This window comes from Apodemus sylvaticus, chromosome 2 (genome assembly GCF_947179515.1).
Source record: "Apodemus sylvaticus chromosome 2, mApoSyl1.1, whole genome shotgun sequence".
Lineage (NCBI taxonomy): Eukaryota > Metazoa > Chordata > Mammalia > Rodentia > Muridae > Apodemus > Apodemus sylvaticus.
In genome coordinates, this window is record NC_067473.1 from 41,391,344 (window position 1) to 41,405,913 (window position 14,570).

The following is a 14,570-nucleotide window of genomic DNA, read 5'->3' on the forward strand; positions in this document are numbered from 1 at the left end:
GTACAGGTAGAAGGACCAAGAGGTGAAAGGCATGCAACATTTTTGTTATTTTTTTGTTTTTGTTTTTCATAGTGAAGAATGGCTATATGGACTTTCTGAATCTAGGAATCTATGGGCATATGATTCTTCCAACCTGTGGTTTAATCAGCTAGCAACATAAAATAAAATGCCATGGGTGGACCCTGATGTCTTCTTCCTAATAGCTGCAGAAGGTTGGGAGTAGAAAGAGAATGAATAGTACAATTATTGGTTTCTACTGTCCATAGTATAGGGGGCAGCATTAGTCAATTCAAAGGAATGGTAGTATGGAAGAAAAGACAGATGAGGGATATAAAGAAGAGGGGGTATACTAAAAGTGTTTTGTACAGTGTTTTTATATTCCATCTGCAAATTCATATGCTGAAATCCTAACACCTAAGGTAATGGTGTTTAGATATTGAATGGATTTAAAATGAGATTAAGTAATGGAGGTAACCACCAACCAAAGAGTACACATGGAGGGACCCGTGGTTCCAGCTGCATATATAGCAGAGGATGGCCTTATCAGGCATCAAAGGAAGGAGAGGCCCTTGGTCCTGAGAAGCCTCGATGTTTCAGTATAGGGGAATGCCAAGACAGGGAAGTGGGAGTGGATGGGTTGGTGTGGGGGGCGGAATAGGTTAGGGGGGTTTTGGAGGGGAAACCAGGAAAGGAGATAACTTTGAAATGTAAATAAAGAAAATATCTAATTAAAAATAGTAATGGAGGAGGAACCCTCATTATCAGGTCCTTTATTAAAACAAAACAAAACAAAACAACAACAACAAAAAAAAAATAACCCACCACCACCAACAGAGAGCTAGCTTACCCCTTCCACCAGTAAGGTGGAAACCTTAATATGAAACCTTTGCTAGACACTTGCCTGAACCTTGATCTAGAAAGTTTCAGCATCCAGACTGATAAAGGATAGTTTTTTTATTGTTTATGAGCAATCTAGTCTATGTTATAGAAACCCAAACTGACTAGGGTACTGCTCTTTCCAGAGACTAGAATTGAATCTTTCCTAGAAACAGGAAGAATCAAAAATAAGCACTCCCAGAAACTATTTTTGCTCGGTGGCTTCCCAGATGCTTGAGAAGAGAAGACAGAAATGCTTGCAATGATTAAGAAACAGAGAAAATCTGAGAAGAGAATGTTGTTGGCAAAACTTTCGAATCTGAAGAATCACTAAAGCTCATTGAAACCACGTAGGAGGAGGGAAGATGAAGGAGAAGAGTGGTAGGCAACTTGGTCTTAATTAAAATTAATATCTTCTAATTATAAAAGGATACTGTCTGCAAAGTAAAAAAATCCATCCATGGACTGAGTGAAGACATTAGCAGTGTGTGTGTGGGTGTGTGTGTGTGTGTGTGTGTAGTGGTAGAAACAATATATGTGACTCTCAATAGTAGGATGATTATATTTATTGTATTAGAATAATATTGCATAACAATAAAGGCTATACACAGGATAGATGAATTTCACATTTTACTATTGAGAGAAGGCAGAGACAAGAGAACACAGTGAATGCTTCAGGCATTAAATGTTTGAAAATAAGCTTACTTATGGCCATAGATATCCCTTTTTAGTGATTTGGATGGAAGATGGTTAATTAGTCTTTTGTTATTCAACCTTCACTCCAGTTATACTGGGAATGTAAAAGGATGACTCTGCCTGGAGAGACAGCTTACTGCTTAAAGTGCTAGGTGCACAGATATAAGGTTCAAAGCTCAGGTCCCTGAGGCCACATAAATGCTAGTGGGCATGGTAGCCCATTCTTAATTCCTGCCACGTCAAGGAAGAGACATAGGAACTCTTATGTAAGCTTGTGTAAGCTCTGAGCTCAACTGAGAGACCCCACCTGGAAGAACAAGATAGAAAGCAATCAGAGAAGATGCTCAGCATCAAACTTCAGGCATTCAAACATGAATGCACACACATACACACACACACACACACACAAGAGGGCGGGAAGATACATATCAGAAAATAGTGTAGCTTCGAGCCATTAGTACACGCCCACAAATGGACATCTTCATACCAGAAAGTCTGAAGTGTGTAGTATTGCAGCAACCACAAAGCTAGAGCATTCAGGGCAGCAGGGGGCCACCCCATCCAGCAGCAGAAGTTGTATCTGAATTGTTAAAATTTCAAATTCTTTACCCAGCCAGAATCAAAGACTCTGAGAGTAGATCAAGCTCCTGGAGAGCCTAACATGCACTAAATCTGGAGAATGACTGGTTAAGAAGGCTTCGTTAGAGACCTAAAAGGCATGGGAGAGAAATGGAAGAACACTAACAACGTCACAAAGTGTGTCAGCTCTAACATGATCACAGAGTGCAGTATGGGGAAGGTAAGGAGAAGTTTGTTTAGTGAATGAGACTTGTTAGCAGTAAGTAGAGCCTAGGAAACATCTTTCTCTCTTAGTCCAATGCATCACAAGGAAACTGGGGGGAGGGGGGGTTGTTTTGGTTTGGTTTGGTTTGGTTTGGTTTGGTTTGGTTTGGTTTGGTTTGGTTTTGGCTTTGGTTGTTTTATTTTTTTTGTTTGCTTTGTTTTGTTTTTTGAGGGACGAGGGAGTCAAGACATGGTTTCTCTGTGTGACTGGTTGTCCGGGAACTCCCTCTGTCAACCAGACTGGCCTAGATCTCATACATCTACCTAATCTTCCTCCTGAATGCTGGAATTAATGGAATGTGCCTTCACTGCCTGACAAAACAATAGATTCTTTACAACCTGACAGAAAAGAAAGGTAATATGGGGAAGGGAGACTCCATGAAGAAGAAATTCCACTGATGAGCAGAGATCAACCACACAAAAGGAGGGGTAAGCCTGGACATTGACAGTACACACAGAGCCAGGCACTGCGGACTGCAGTGGTAATCAGTGCACTTGGGTGGCTGAAGCGAGAGGAATGCTGGGAGCCTGGGCTACATGGTGACTTCAGGCTTGCCTGAGCTATAAAGTAAGACTATGTCTCAAAAGAAGGGAACAAAAATTGTGTTTGTTGAGAGAGTTGGAATCTCTGATTTAAAAAAACAAAAACAAACAAAAAACATCAAGACTGTAGCAGTCATCAACTCCATAGGAAAGTCAAGAAAAACACAAAACAGAACAACACACACACACACACACACTGAGAATCTGAAAGGAAAGAGGAATTGTGTTTTCTTTTCTGAAATGAAGCCTAGGCCATCCATGTAGAAATGTGTGTAGAACCAGCTAGAAATATAGTTACACTCATTCTAGTGCTATAAAATTAAAAGACACCACAGAAGTTTGAGATAGAGGGGAAGAGATAGGGTAGAGATAGGGTTCAGAACCAGCTATGGGGCTGACCCGCCTTTACCTGCAAGGAAGACTGGAAGCCTCCTCTAGGAACTTTTTAGTGAAGATGTATCTTGCATAGCCATTACATAAAATAGAATCTACATAAATCAATGTGAGTATATTTTCACAGTACGTAAATGGATATATCTCTTTTCTAGGTTAATGCTTCTCATGCTACCATTTTTAGAAAACAATGCTTTTAGGGAAATTTAAGAAAAGCATTTTCCTATCGCAAATGATTCTGTTAAACACTTAGTAAAAAAGAAAAAAGAAAATAGTTTTGCTGTTAGAGAAAATATATTCACTTCAGTACACATAAGCATCTTCCATACCCCAGGGTTACTAGTGAACTGCTAGAGACTCTGAGATCATGTCTGTCTTATTTGATCAATGACTCCTTTATTCCTAGAGTAGTGATACTATCTCCTGCTGCCAATGATTTGCTTGATCTTTTGAGGTTTACTGTTGATAATAACGGTGCTAAGGCATATTGGGATCATATGGAGAGCTTCAGACTCCAAGTGCTTGCTCCCACCAAGCACCAAAGGATTCTGTTTTAAACAAGGTCCCACACACACATATAAATCTCAGTGGCATCTAGAAGTCTCGGGCCTCGAACAGCTACTATTCCTTAGGGAATGCTAAATGGGGACATGTATTTGGAGGAAGGAAGAGACTTGTCCAAGAGACTTGTGCTTGGTAGATGGTGTTGATGCAAAAAATACAACTTACACTTCAAAGAAGTTAAGAGTTAATTTGCTTTGGAGTCACATAGAGTGACCAGAGCCTGGAAAGACAAATTCAGGGGGTAACAAATACTATATTCCAATATGGCAACAGTTTCAAGAAGTTTTATAGCAATAAAACCCAGATAATTACAGATTGTGATGGTTTATATATGTTTGGCTCAGGGAGTGGCACTATTAGGAAGTGTAGCCTTGTTGGAATGGGCATGGGCTTTAATACCCTTGTCCTTGCTTCCTGGAAGTCAGTATTTTTCTAGTAGTCTACAGATGAAGATGTAGAACTCTCAGCTCCCCCATGTCCACATCTGCCTGGATGCTTCCATACTCCCACCTTGATGATAATAGACTCAACCTCTGGACCTATAAGCCAGATCCAATTAAATGTTGTCCTTATAAGAATTGCCTTGGGGGCTCTGTAGAGATGGTTCAGTGGTTAAGAGCACTGACATCTCTTCCAGAGGTCCTGAGTTCAATTCCCAGCAACCACATGGTGACTCACAACCATCTGTAATGGAATCAAATGACTTCTTCTGGTGTATCTGAAGACAGCAACAGTGTACTCACATAAAATAAATAAATCTTTAAAAAAAAAATAGTTGCCTTGATCATGGTGTCTGTTCACAACAGTAAAATCCCAACTAACACAGAAAAGGGTACCAGGAGTAGGGTATTGCTGTGATAGGCCTAACCATGCTTTTGTTTGGAAGAATGTGGATTTGGAAAGCCATGGAATGTTTAAAGTGGGGCTTAATGAGACATCCTAATAGGAATTTGGAAGATTTTGTTGCTGATTTGAAGTGTGCAGACCTGGACCATGAGGTTTTAGTGGAGAAGAACTTCAGCTTGTAGCCTAGAGACTGTCTTTGTAGTATTTTGGTGAAGAAATTGCTGCTTTTTGCTTTTGTTTGAAGAATGTGCCTGAGGCTAAGGTGAAGAGACTCAGATTAATTGCATTGACAAAGGAACACCCATCATAGACTTCACTCTTCACAAGAGTGTTTTGAATACGCACAGCAGGCTTAGGAAGGAAAAATATAAAATACACGGTTAGAGCATTAAAGGGGCACCAGGAAGTGAAATGGAGCTGAAGCCTATGTTCAAAGATATTAAATTGAATTAAGGGAGTGGTAACCTTGAGGCAAGATCCCACCCAGAAAAATTTAGAGGCAGGCACGACAGTACAAGCCTTTATTCCCCGGAGGCTGAGTCATGCAGATCGCTGAGTTCAAGGTCAATCTACAGAGCAAGTTCCAGGTCAGCCAAGCTACACAGTGTGCAGGAATTAGAAAACAGAAAGCTGGTGATGATATAATAGAACAAGGGAGCATGTTCCAGCCCCAGCATACAGCAGAACTTTGGCAGCTTCCGCCGTGTGTTGCTGGATTCATCGTCAAGAAGAAAAGAAGACTCCTGGGACAATTGATGCTGGTTAACTGGAACTAAGAAATTAGTGGTGATTAAGAAGAAACCAGCATCACTGAGGTGATATCTTCTGGGAAAAAATAAAAACACAAGAAAGCTGTGTTCCCCAGATACCTCATGCTGCAGTTGTACTTGGTAGTGTGTAAGAGTCACCCAACTGGTGCTGGTTTTGAAGGCATCGAGGGATCATGAAGAGGAGCTAAAGCTTGGAACTGTGAAAGGCCATGGAAGGTCATTGGTGAAGGTGCAGTCTCAGTTGCGGTCATGCAAAGGATTTGAAGCTTGGCATTTTGAAGAGAGACTATAAGAGGTAATTGGTGAAGCCTAGTTGCAGCAGAATACCCCAATGTACTGGAGATGCCAGTACTATGAGATGGACACCAAGAACAGCAGTGGTAGTAGAATGGATCAATCTGAGCTTAGAGCGTTACAGAGGGCAGAGCTGGAGAAGTGGTCTCAGCCCTTTAGAGGAGCCCAGAAGATCCGTGTGTGGATCCCAGACACTGAAACAAGAAGCTGTAATATTGAAGTTGCCTTGGAGACCCCAAGATGTTTAAGATGTCAGAGCCGTGGGCTGTCTGCTGAAGAAAGCTGCTAACAAGGAATGGAATGAGCCTGGGAGAAAGAAGTTTGTTGTCATCAACAAAAATGAAAAAGGATTTGGAGATCTGAAGACAGCTTTGACATCAGACATGGAGATACAGAGTTTGGAGTTTGCCTAGCTGGTTTCCTCTCTTGTTTCGGGAGATTGCAGTTAAGTGATTGGATGAATCTAAAAAGAGACATTGAATTTTGGACTTTTAACATTGTTTAGACTGCTATAGACTATGGGGGACTTAGAAGTTGGACTAAATGTATTTTTTTATTATGCTAGGCATAGGTATGTCCCCCATAGACTCATGTGTTTGAGCAAGTCTATGGGACCAGGGAGTGGAATGTGATGGTTTGTATATGCTTGGCCCAAGGAGTGGCACTATTAGGAAGTACAGCCTTGTTGGAGTAGGTGTATCACTGTGGGTGTGAGCTTTAAGAACCTTGTCCTAGTTGTTTGGAAGTTAGTATTTTCCTAGATGCCTCCAGATAAAGAAGTAGAACTCTCAGCTCCTGTATCACACCTGCCTGGACTTGCCCGGCTTGCCCTGCTCCTACCTTGATAACAATGGACTGAACCTCTGAACCTGTAAACCAAACCCAATTAAATGTTGTCCTTTTAAGAGTTGCCTTGGTCATGGTATCTGCTCACAGCAGTAAAACCCTAACTAAGACACAGACCAATGAATACATTGGTGGAGAGGCAGAATTAAAACTTTGTCTTTGGATTCTCATTCATTTTGACGCTGCTTCCTGAAAGTTGATGCATATTTATAGTAGCTATCTGTTACTGAGCTATCAACTCTGCCAAACATATAATAGGCACAGTTTATGCCCTTGAGAAATAAAGTGTGCATTCAGGTAATGTGGTTGTAACTCTGTGGTAGAGCATTTGCCTAGCATATACCAGGTTTTGGGTTCAATCTCCAGCACCACATGAATATGTAAGTAAGTAAATAAATAAACTAATTAAAATTAAGACCTTAAAAAAGTCACTTCAGTATAGATAAGATTGATTAAATGATAAATTGATCAATAAAATGACAAATTAAACCAAAAGATTTGACTGTGGCTGGGTATGATGACACAAGTTTGTAATTTTAGCACTCAGAATGTTGAGGGAAAGGAATGGAGTTTGAAGTCAGCCTAGACTACACAGAGAGATCCTATCTCAACAAAAGAATGCAACAAACAACAGCAACAAACAGGAAGAAAACAGTCAGTTCACTGGCCTTAGATTAAAAGTCCTGATAGGAGACCTTTCTTCTGTATCCCAGTTAAAGGTTTTGAAGCATTCTTTACTGTTCCTTCTCAGCCCTGAGTTTGATGATTTCCTGCCATCTATTTCTCTTGGGTGTATTTGCTTCTTTTCATTCTAGAGCTTTCAGGTGTGCTGTCAAGCTGCTAGTGTATGCTCTCTCCAGTTTCTTTTTGGAGGCACTCAGAGCTGTGAGTTTTCCTCTTAGCACTGCTTACATTGTGTGTCCCATAAGTTTGGGTATGTAGTACCTTCATTTTCATTATAATCTAAAAAGTCTTTAATTTCTTTCCTTATCTATTCCTGACCAAGTCATCATTGAGTATGGCATTGTTCTCCTACCATGTGTATGTGGGCTTTCTATTGTTTTGGTTGCTATTGAAGAACAGCCTTAGTCTGTGGTGATCTGATAGGAGGCATGGAATTATCTCAATCTTCTTCTTGAGGTCTGTTTTGTGACTGGTTATATGGTCAATTTTAGAGAAGGTACCATGAGGTGCTGAGAATAAGGTATATTCTTTTGATTTAAGATGAAATGTTCTATAGATATCTGTAAAGTCCACTTGGTCTATAACTTCTGTTAGTTTCAATGTGTCTCTGGTTTGTGTTTCCATGATGGGGTGTTGAAGTGTTGAAGTCTCCCACTAGTATTGTGTGAGGTACACCCGAGCATATTGTGCAATCTCTCACAAATTATTTAAACTTAGTTTTCCAACATTGAAGACACTGATGTTCATTGACTCTAAAGAAACACATAAGTTTTTCAAAAGAAGAAGAAGAAGAAGAAGAAGAAGAAGAAGAAGAAGAAGAAGAAGAAGAAGAAGAAGAAGAAAAGAAATCATTCTTTCTATTCTTGGTGATGAGTTCTCCATGCCACTTTCATACTTGTGAAAAAATGTATCCAAGTTCATTTTCTGCATTTGTAGCATAGTTTTAGAAATAAAACTAATATAGTGAATAAAAAAGAAAAAAAGTAATTTTCGTGAAAGTCAAGATTTAAAGAGCAAAATAAAGAAAAGTTTTATATTTAAAACATATTTAAAATTTTAAATATTAAAATATACTTAAAACACCGAATTTTATTTAAAAAATAGTTTTCCATTGGCTTTTTGGTTTTCAGTGTTTAGGATATATATATACCTTTGCTTGCTTTATTTTTTAAATTAGGTATACCCTAATTGTTAATTCATTTATCACTTGAAGGCCATTTGGATTTTTTCAAATTCTGGCTACTATTAATAATTCTTCTATGAATATTCATGAATAAATATTCCTGTGTAAATTTCATCATTCTTTGGTAGAAATATTAGAATAGATTGCTGAGTCCTAACTTAAGCCAGATGCTTGAAAGAGCCTGCCCTGTTTTTACATCCCCACAAGCAGTCTAAAAACCTCAGTATCTCTGTTGTTTGATGTTTCTGTCCTTTGTGTGATGGACATCTTACAAGCTGTGGAAAGCACCTTGTGCTTTTGACTTGCTTTTCCCTGATGTCTAAGGATGTTCACTTGCTGTGATGGACATCCCACAATCTGTATAGCCTAACTTGTGGTTTCAACCTGCACTTCCCTGATGTTCTATTTGTATATTCCGAAGGAAGGATTCTAATGGTCACAAAGATTAGTCAGATACAAAGATAGGCAAAAAAATGGCTACTAAATGGTCTACTGATAGCTGGAGTTGTATTTAGGGTCAGGATTTGTAACATTACAACTTCTCCACAATCAATGAAATTAAACAGGAGGTTCAGTGGAAGATGGGGTTCTTTCCAGTAACTTCCATTCACAAAGTGAAGCAAAACTGGACATATGAAAAGAGTACTGAATGTTGCTGCAAACAGTCATATATGACATTGTATGTTTTGGTATGTAAACCAAACTGTGCTCATTTCTCCAAAATGTAACCCTCTATGGTTGTTTTGAGACAGGATCTTATGATCAAGCCCTGGTACTTCCTATGTAGTCCAGGCCAGCCTCAACTCAACACAACTCCTTTGCATCAGCTTCCGGATGCTGACCTTGTACATGTAACCCACTTATGCCCTACAGGACCTCTGTTCTGCAACTATTCACCTTGTCATTTACACAGGAAGCTATGAAGGGAAAATAGCATAGCAAATTTAATGTTATTCAGTTATAAGTCAGAATCTGACTATTTCTTTCCTTTACATTTCTTTCCATCTTCATGTCCTGGGCCCCATCAATCAATTGGCTGGTTCAATTACTTGTCAGGCCTCAACTCTACTCAACTCTACTACTCAACTAGTGATAGTAGTCTCCAGAAAGGCTTTGTTTCTCTAGCCTCCCAAAACTGTGTCTTCCTGTCTCAGTCCCTATAGACTTCTGACGTTGAAGGCAGGACTTCATGCCTGCCAAGTACACTCCCTTCCACTGAGCTACATCCATCTCCAGAGAAAACTCTTTTCAAAACTAAGCCAAAATATGACTGGGGCTATAAATAATCTCTCTCAGATGCTCAAGCAAACTCTCTCATTTTAGTTATCATGTTCTGACCATCTTACCATCTTCATTCTGCATCTTGGATATAAGTCTCAACACCCCTCACTCTATTTGGGGATGAATTTGTAGGTCCCTAGGAGGTGCGTGAATTAGGTTTAAAGATTTCTGGATGCTCAAAATTCTGTCTAAACTGGTGCAGGGCCTTTCTGGCGTCCTAAGTCTCGCCTGTGTTTCTGCTTGCTCAGTCGGGGAACTCCAGTTTCCCTTTTCTGTGAGCTCCAGAGCAGGGAGGGAAACAAAACACTTTCCCTCATTTTCCCCCCTTGCTACCCCTCTCCAAACCAGATGAAAAAGCTTCAGAAGGCCTTTCCCATCGCCCGGTGGGCTCCAGATAATGGTGAAAACAGGTCTGAATTTGCAATAAAAATATGCATGTGGTTTCTAAAGGCACAGAATCCCTGTTTCCCCAAAACTCCCTGTTTAGCTGACACTAGGACTTTACATGGAAAAATGAGCGCAGGCAAATGAGGGATCACTTTTATGAAATGTAGCTGCCTCTGCGACTTGAACATCAGTCTTTTGTTTCCCCTCTCAGATCTGCTAGAGCTCGCTGCTTGCTTAGCATACAAATCTGAGCTACAAAATAGCATGCCTTGCTTTCCATAACAGCTCCCATTATACACACAACTGCAAGATAATTCAATTCTGTGGAGCCTTTATATTAGACGTTTATTGTGGTCAATCCCACGCACTTCAAAACTTTCAGATTTTTTCACTACAATTAACATATATACATTTAGCATTTTGTGTACATAGGAGATTGGAATATCATAAGTGATACATGTCTTAAAGTACATGAATATGCAAGTTTCCCCCTCTTTCTTTCACTCTCATTATTATCTGTATGAGAGAATTGAAAGTAAAACCTACGCATTCTCCCTAGTGTCAAGGAATTGATGGTCAGAGACAGGAGAAACTTGACTAAAGCATGCCTTGCAATGGCTTGTTTAATCAGGAGAATCACCATCTATGAATTATAGTCATAGAATCACATCAGGAAACAAAGAATTGCTAGAATTAGAGTTTAAAAATTAGACCTCAAATTAAACCAATAAGAATGCAGGCCAGATGAAAAGTGGACAAACAGTATTAAAAGACATATTCCCAAAGAAAATATGCAAGTGATGGCATGTGAATGTTAAGGCTGTTGTCATGTGTACAAAACATTCACAAGCTTGGAACCATCAACACTCTATCATGGAACTGGGAGAGGTTCATAAGGTTCCACCTTCCCTGTGGAGTTACTAGAGATTATTGGTTACTGAGACAATGGGAGTCCACCCTACTTCATGTTCTGGGTATGGGCGGGAGAGATGACTCAGCCTTTAAAGGCTAAGGCTCACAACCAAACAGACAAGTTGACTGTGATCTGGTGAAAAAAAACCCTCATTGATGCTTATGTAGGTAACCATTGTTAAACTCAATGGTCACAAAACAACAAACACCAAAATGGAAATAGGAGTTCACTTGTTAAAGAGGTTTGGTGGGAGTCAGAGGGGGATAGGGAAGGCTAATCAGGTGGGGACAGTTCAAATATATGCATAGGTGAAGTTGTCAAAGAACACCACATTTCTTAAAAGGTAGGAATATTTTTTAAAGGATAGATAGGGTAAGACAATGAGAGAGAGATAAATAGGAACAAAGCGACATACATGTATGAAATGCCATAGCAAAACCCATCACTTTGTATGCTGATTTAATAAACCATTTCCAAAAATAAGTCAGCTCACCTAAAAGACATTGGAACAAAATATCAGGGAAATCATGACATGAACATATCTTTATATTTTCTCTCTGATTAAGAATAAGGCTTAAAAGGGAGTGAGAATCAGTCTAAACTAAGAAGATATGAAAATAACATAAGGAAACCTATTGCTTTGAAAGCTCAAAATAAAAAGGAATTATATAAATAAAATTAATAAACGTGGATATTATTATATATTTGCATTGTGATATAGCTTAAGTTTACATTTCAGTCATTATCCATGTAATGTAGTAGACAAAGAAATACATTTTAACAGTTGAATTTGCAAGTTTAAATCTTCTTTTGCCTAGCTTTACAGTAGACTGCTATTGGTGAAGAACTAACCCAGAGATACCATGAGGTAAAGGAGGAAATCCCTGAAGTATGGAAATCATAAAATGTGTTCTGAGGTTATCTACTGATAGCATTTAGAGCTTCCTTCAAAGCTGTTGCCCATCAAAAGCAACTCTCAAAAGAAAAGGTTACAAGACTCAATGCTCCACCCTATAGCCCTCAGCAATATGTGTGAATAACTCAGCACCCACCCAACACGGATCAAAACGTGCAGTGGATGAAATGACCGGAGCACAAAGCCTACATTTTAGGAAAGCATCTGATCTACGGTGGGAGCCATCCCAAGAGAGAGAGCAGCTTCAGTGGAGATTAAGGTCCCTTGTAAAGAGAATGCCAGCCACGGAAACATTTTTCAGTTTACTTGAGTCACTGTGGTACTCCCAAAGAATCAAGAGGAAGGAATTTTGGCAGATGTTGCTGCAATTCCTCGGACTGGTCCTCTTGACGATAGGCGTGGCTTTGTGGTGAGACAAAGGACAATTTTGGTTTTTTGCTATGTTGATACTAATGAGTCCAAGCAAAAGCTTTTTAAGTTTCGGATCCCAGGCTGGAGAGATGGCTCAGGGGGTTAAGTGGTTGGTGTACAAGCATGAAGATCTGAATTTCGATTCCCAAATCATGTTCAAACAAAAAGCCAAAAAAAAAAAACAAAAAAAAAAAAACAACAAAAAAAAAACCAAACAAAAAAAACAACCAAACAAACCAACAAACCAAAAACTAAACCAAACCAAAACAAACCAAAACAAAACAAAACAAAACAAAACAAAACAAAAAACTAGCGATGACTATGATCCTAGTGCTAGATTGTGGAGACAGTAGATCTGCAGTTTCTTGGTCAGCTCCAGGTTCAGTGCGTCCCTAACTAAACTAAGGCAGAGAAGCAACTGGAGACATCCCATCAAACTTTGGCTTCCCTATGCATTTGCCAGCAGAGCAATTCATATACATTACCCTTCTCTCCATACCCACAGCACAGACACCCAAGAAAAAAATTGTTGTTATTAATGATTCTTTACCAATACACCCTTAAAGAAATTTGATCTATCTTTTAATTTCGGATTGGTGTTCATATGTACTGTGTTGCGTCATCGCTCCAGGTTAAAAAAAAATCCAGCAAGAGTTCACTCATGCCTCAAAAGTTACATTGCCATGGAGGTAAAGGTGGGTGGTTTTAATGTTTTAGTTTTATCTTGTTTGTTTTATGTTTTATCAGTGATTGGTCGAATGTCCTCTACCCATGGTGTTTATAAAACTGTATGAAAATGATAATAATTCATTGTATAAATGTGTTTTATAAGACTCCATTATATGGATATCAGAGAAAAAAACAGAAAGCAAAGAAATAAGAATGTGTAGGAATGATAAGCATGCAACTTAGGTTAGTGGCTATTTCTGGGAAGAAAAGAGGGAAAGGGATATGGAAGGAGTAAACTACGATTTGGGGTTTTTTTTATACCTGAAATATTGTATATTAGTAATTCAAGTAATAAGTGAAAACATACATTTTAATACTTTCTTTATTTGCCCTAAAAGATCCCATTTGGGCTTGTCCTCTGTGCTTCGTTTGGAACCTATAACTACACTGAAGACTTAAATTTACAGTGGCAGGGGAATTAAAGAGCAAAAAAATCAATTTCAGAGTTAGTTAAGTGGCAGCTGAGTAACTTGGGATTCTCTAGGAAAATTGTTTGCTGCCTTGTTCTGGAATCCCCAAACTACTTTTTAGGACACTTGAAGCCATCATTTGACAGCTAGCACAATTTAAAAATTCCTGTTCAGGTACGTGAAATGAATCACTGGCTATGCATTCCAACAAAACTTCTCTTCAAGTGCTTCAGTGCCACACGCTAGATATGCCAGAAGCTAATAAAGACGCGGGCCATGGCCTTGGAGAGCAGAATGGGATTATGATGACAATAACTAACATCATTAAGGCTTGTATTAATGCCTGGTCCCGATGCTAAGCACACTGCCTGTGATCTCGATAAACCCACAGGACACCCCTGTAAGGGAGGGCACCAGTAATTTCCCCAATCACAAATGAAAAGAAATGCGAACAGTCAGAGTAAATTTCTCATGGCTAAACTGAAGCTGAAAAAGATCAGAACCTAGATGTTAACAAGCATAAAATATGAATGTCCTTACATTAGGATATATACGACAAAAAAATTCAACAGAAAACTTCACACAGGAGTCTAGGAGAAAAAATCATTTTGAGATTCAATGAGGGTTTCTGTTATGTAGCTGCAGTCTCAGAATCAAAACACTCCTCCCCAGGAGTCATAGGAAGTCAGGAAGTAATGAAATTTACAAGGCTCAAGAAATAAACAAAACCCACAGAGCTTTGTCTTGCAGGATACACGAGAGAAAGAAGGCTCACTGTCTACAGATGACACACACATCTCTCAGTGTGCTACTCTGAGTCATTACCCATGCGGGTATGGCTTCCCCCGCCCCAGTGCAGCTGCCATACTCCTGTGAGTGACCTTTCAACCATACCCCTGTAAACCCTATTCAACCCACTAGTTAACTAAACTAGACTCAGGACAAAGGATATCAATTTTCAAGGAAACTGTTACCCAATGATGGA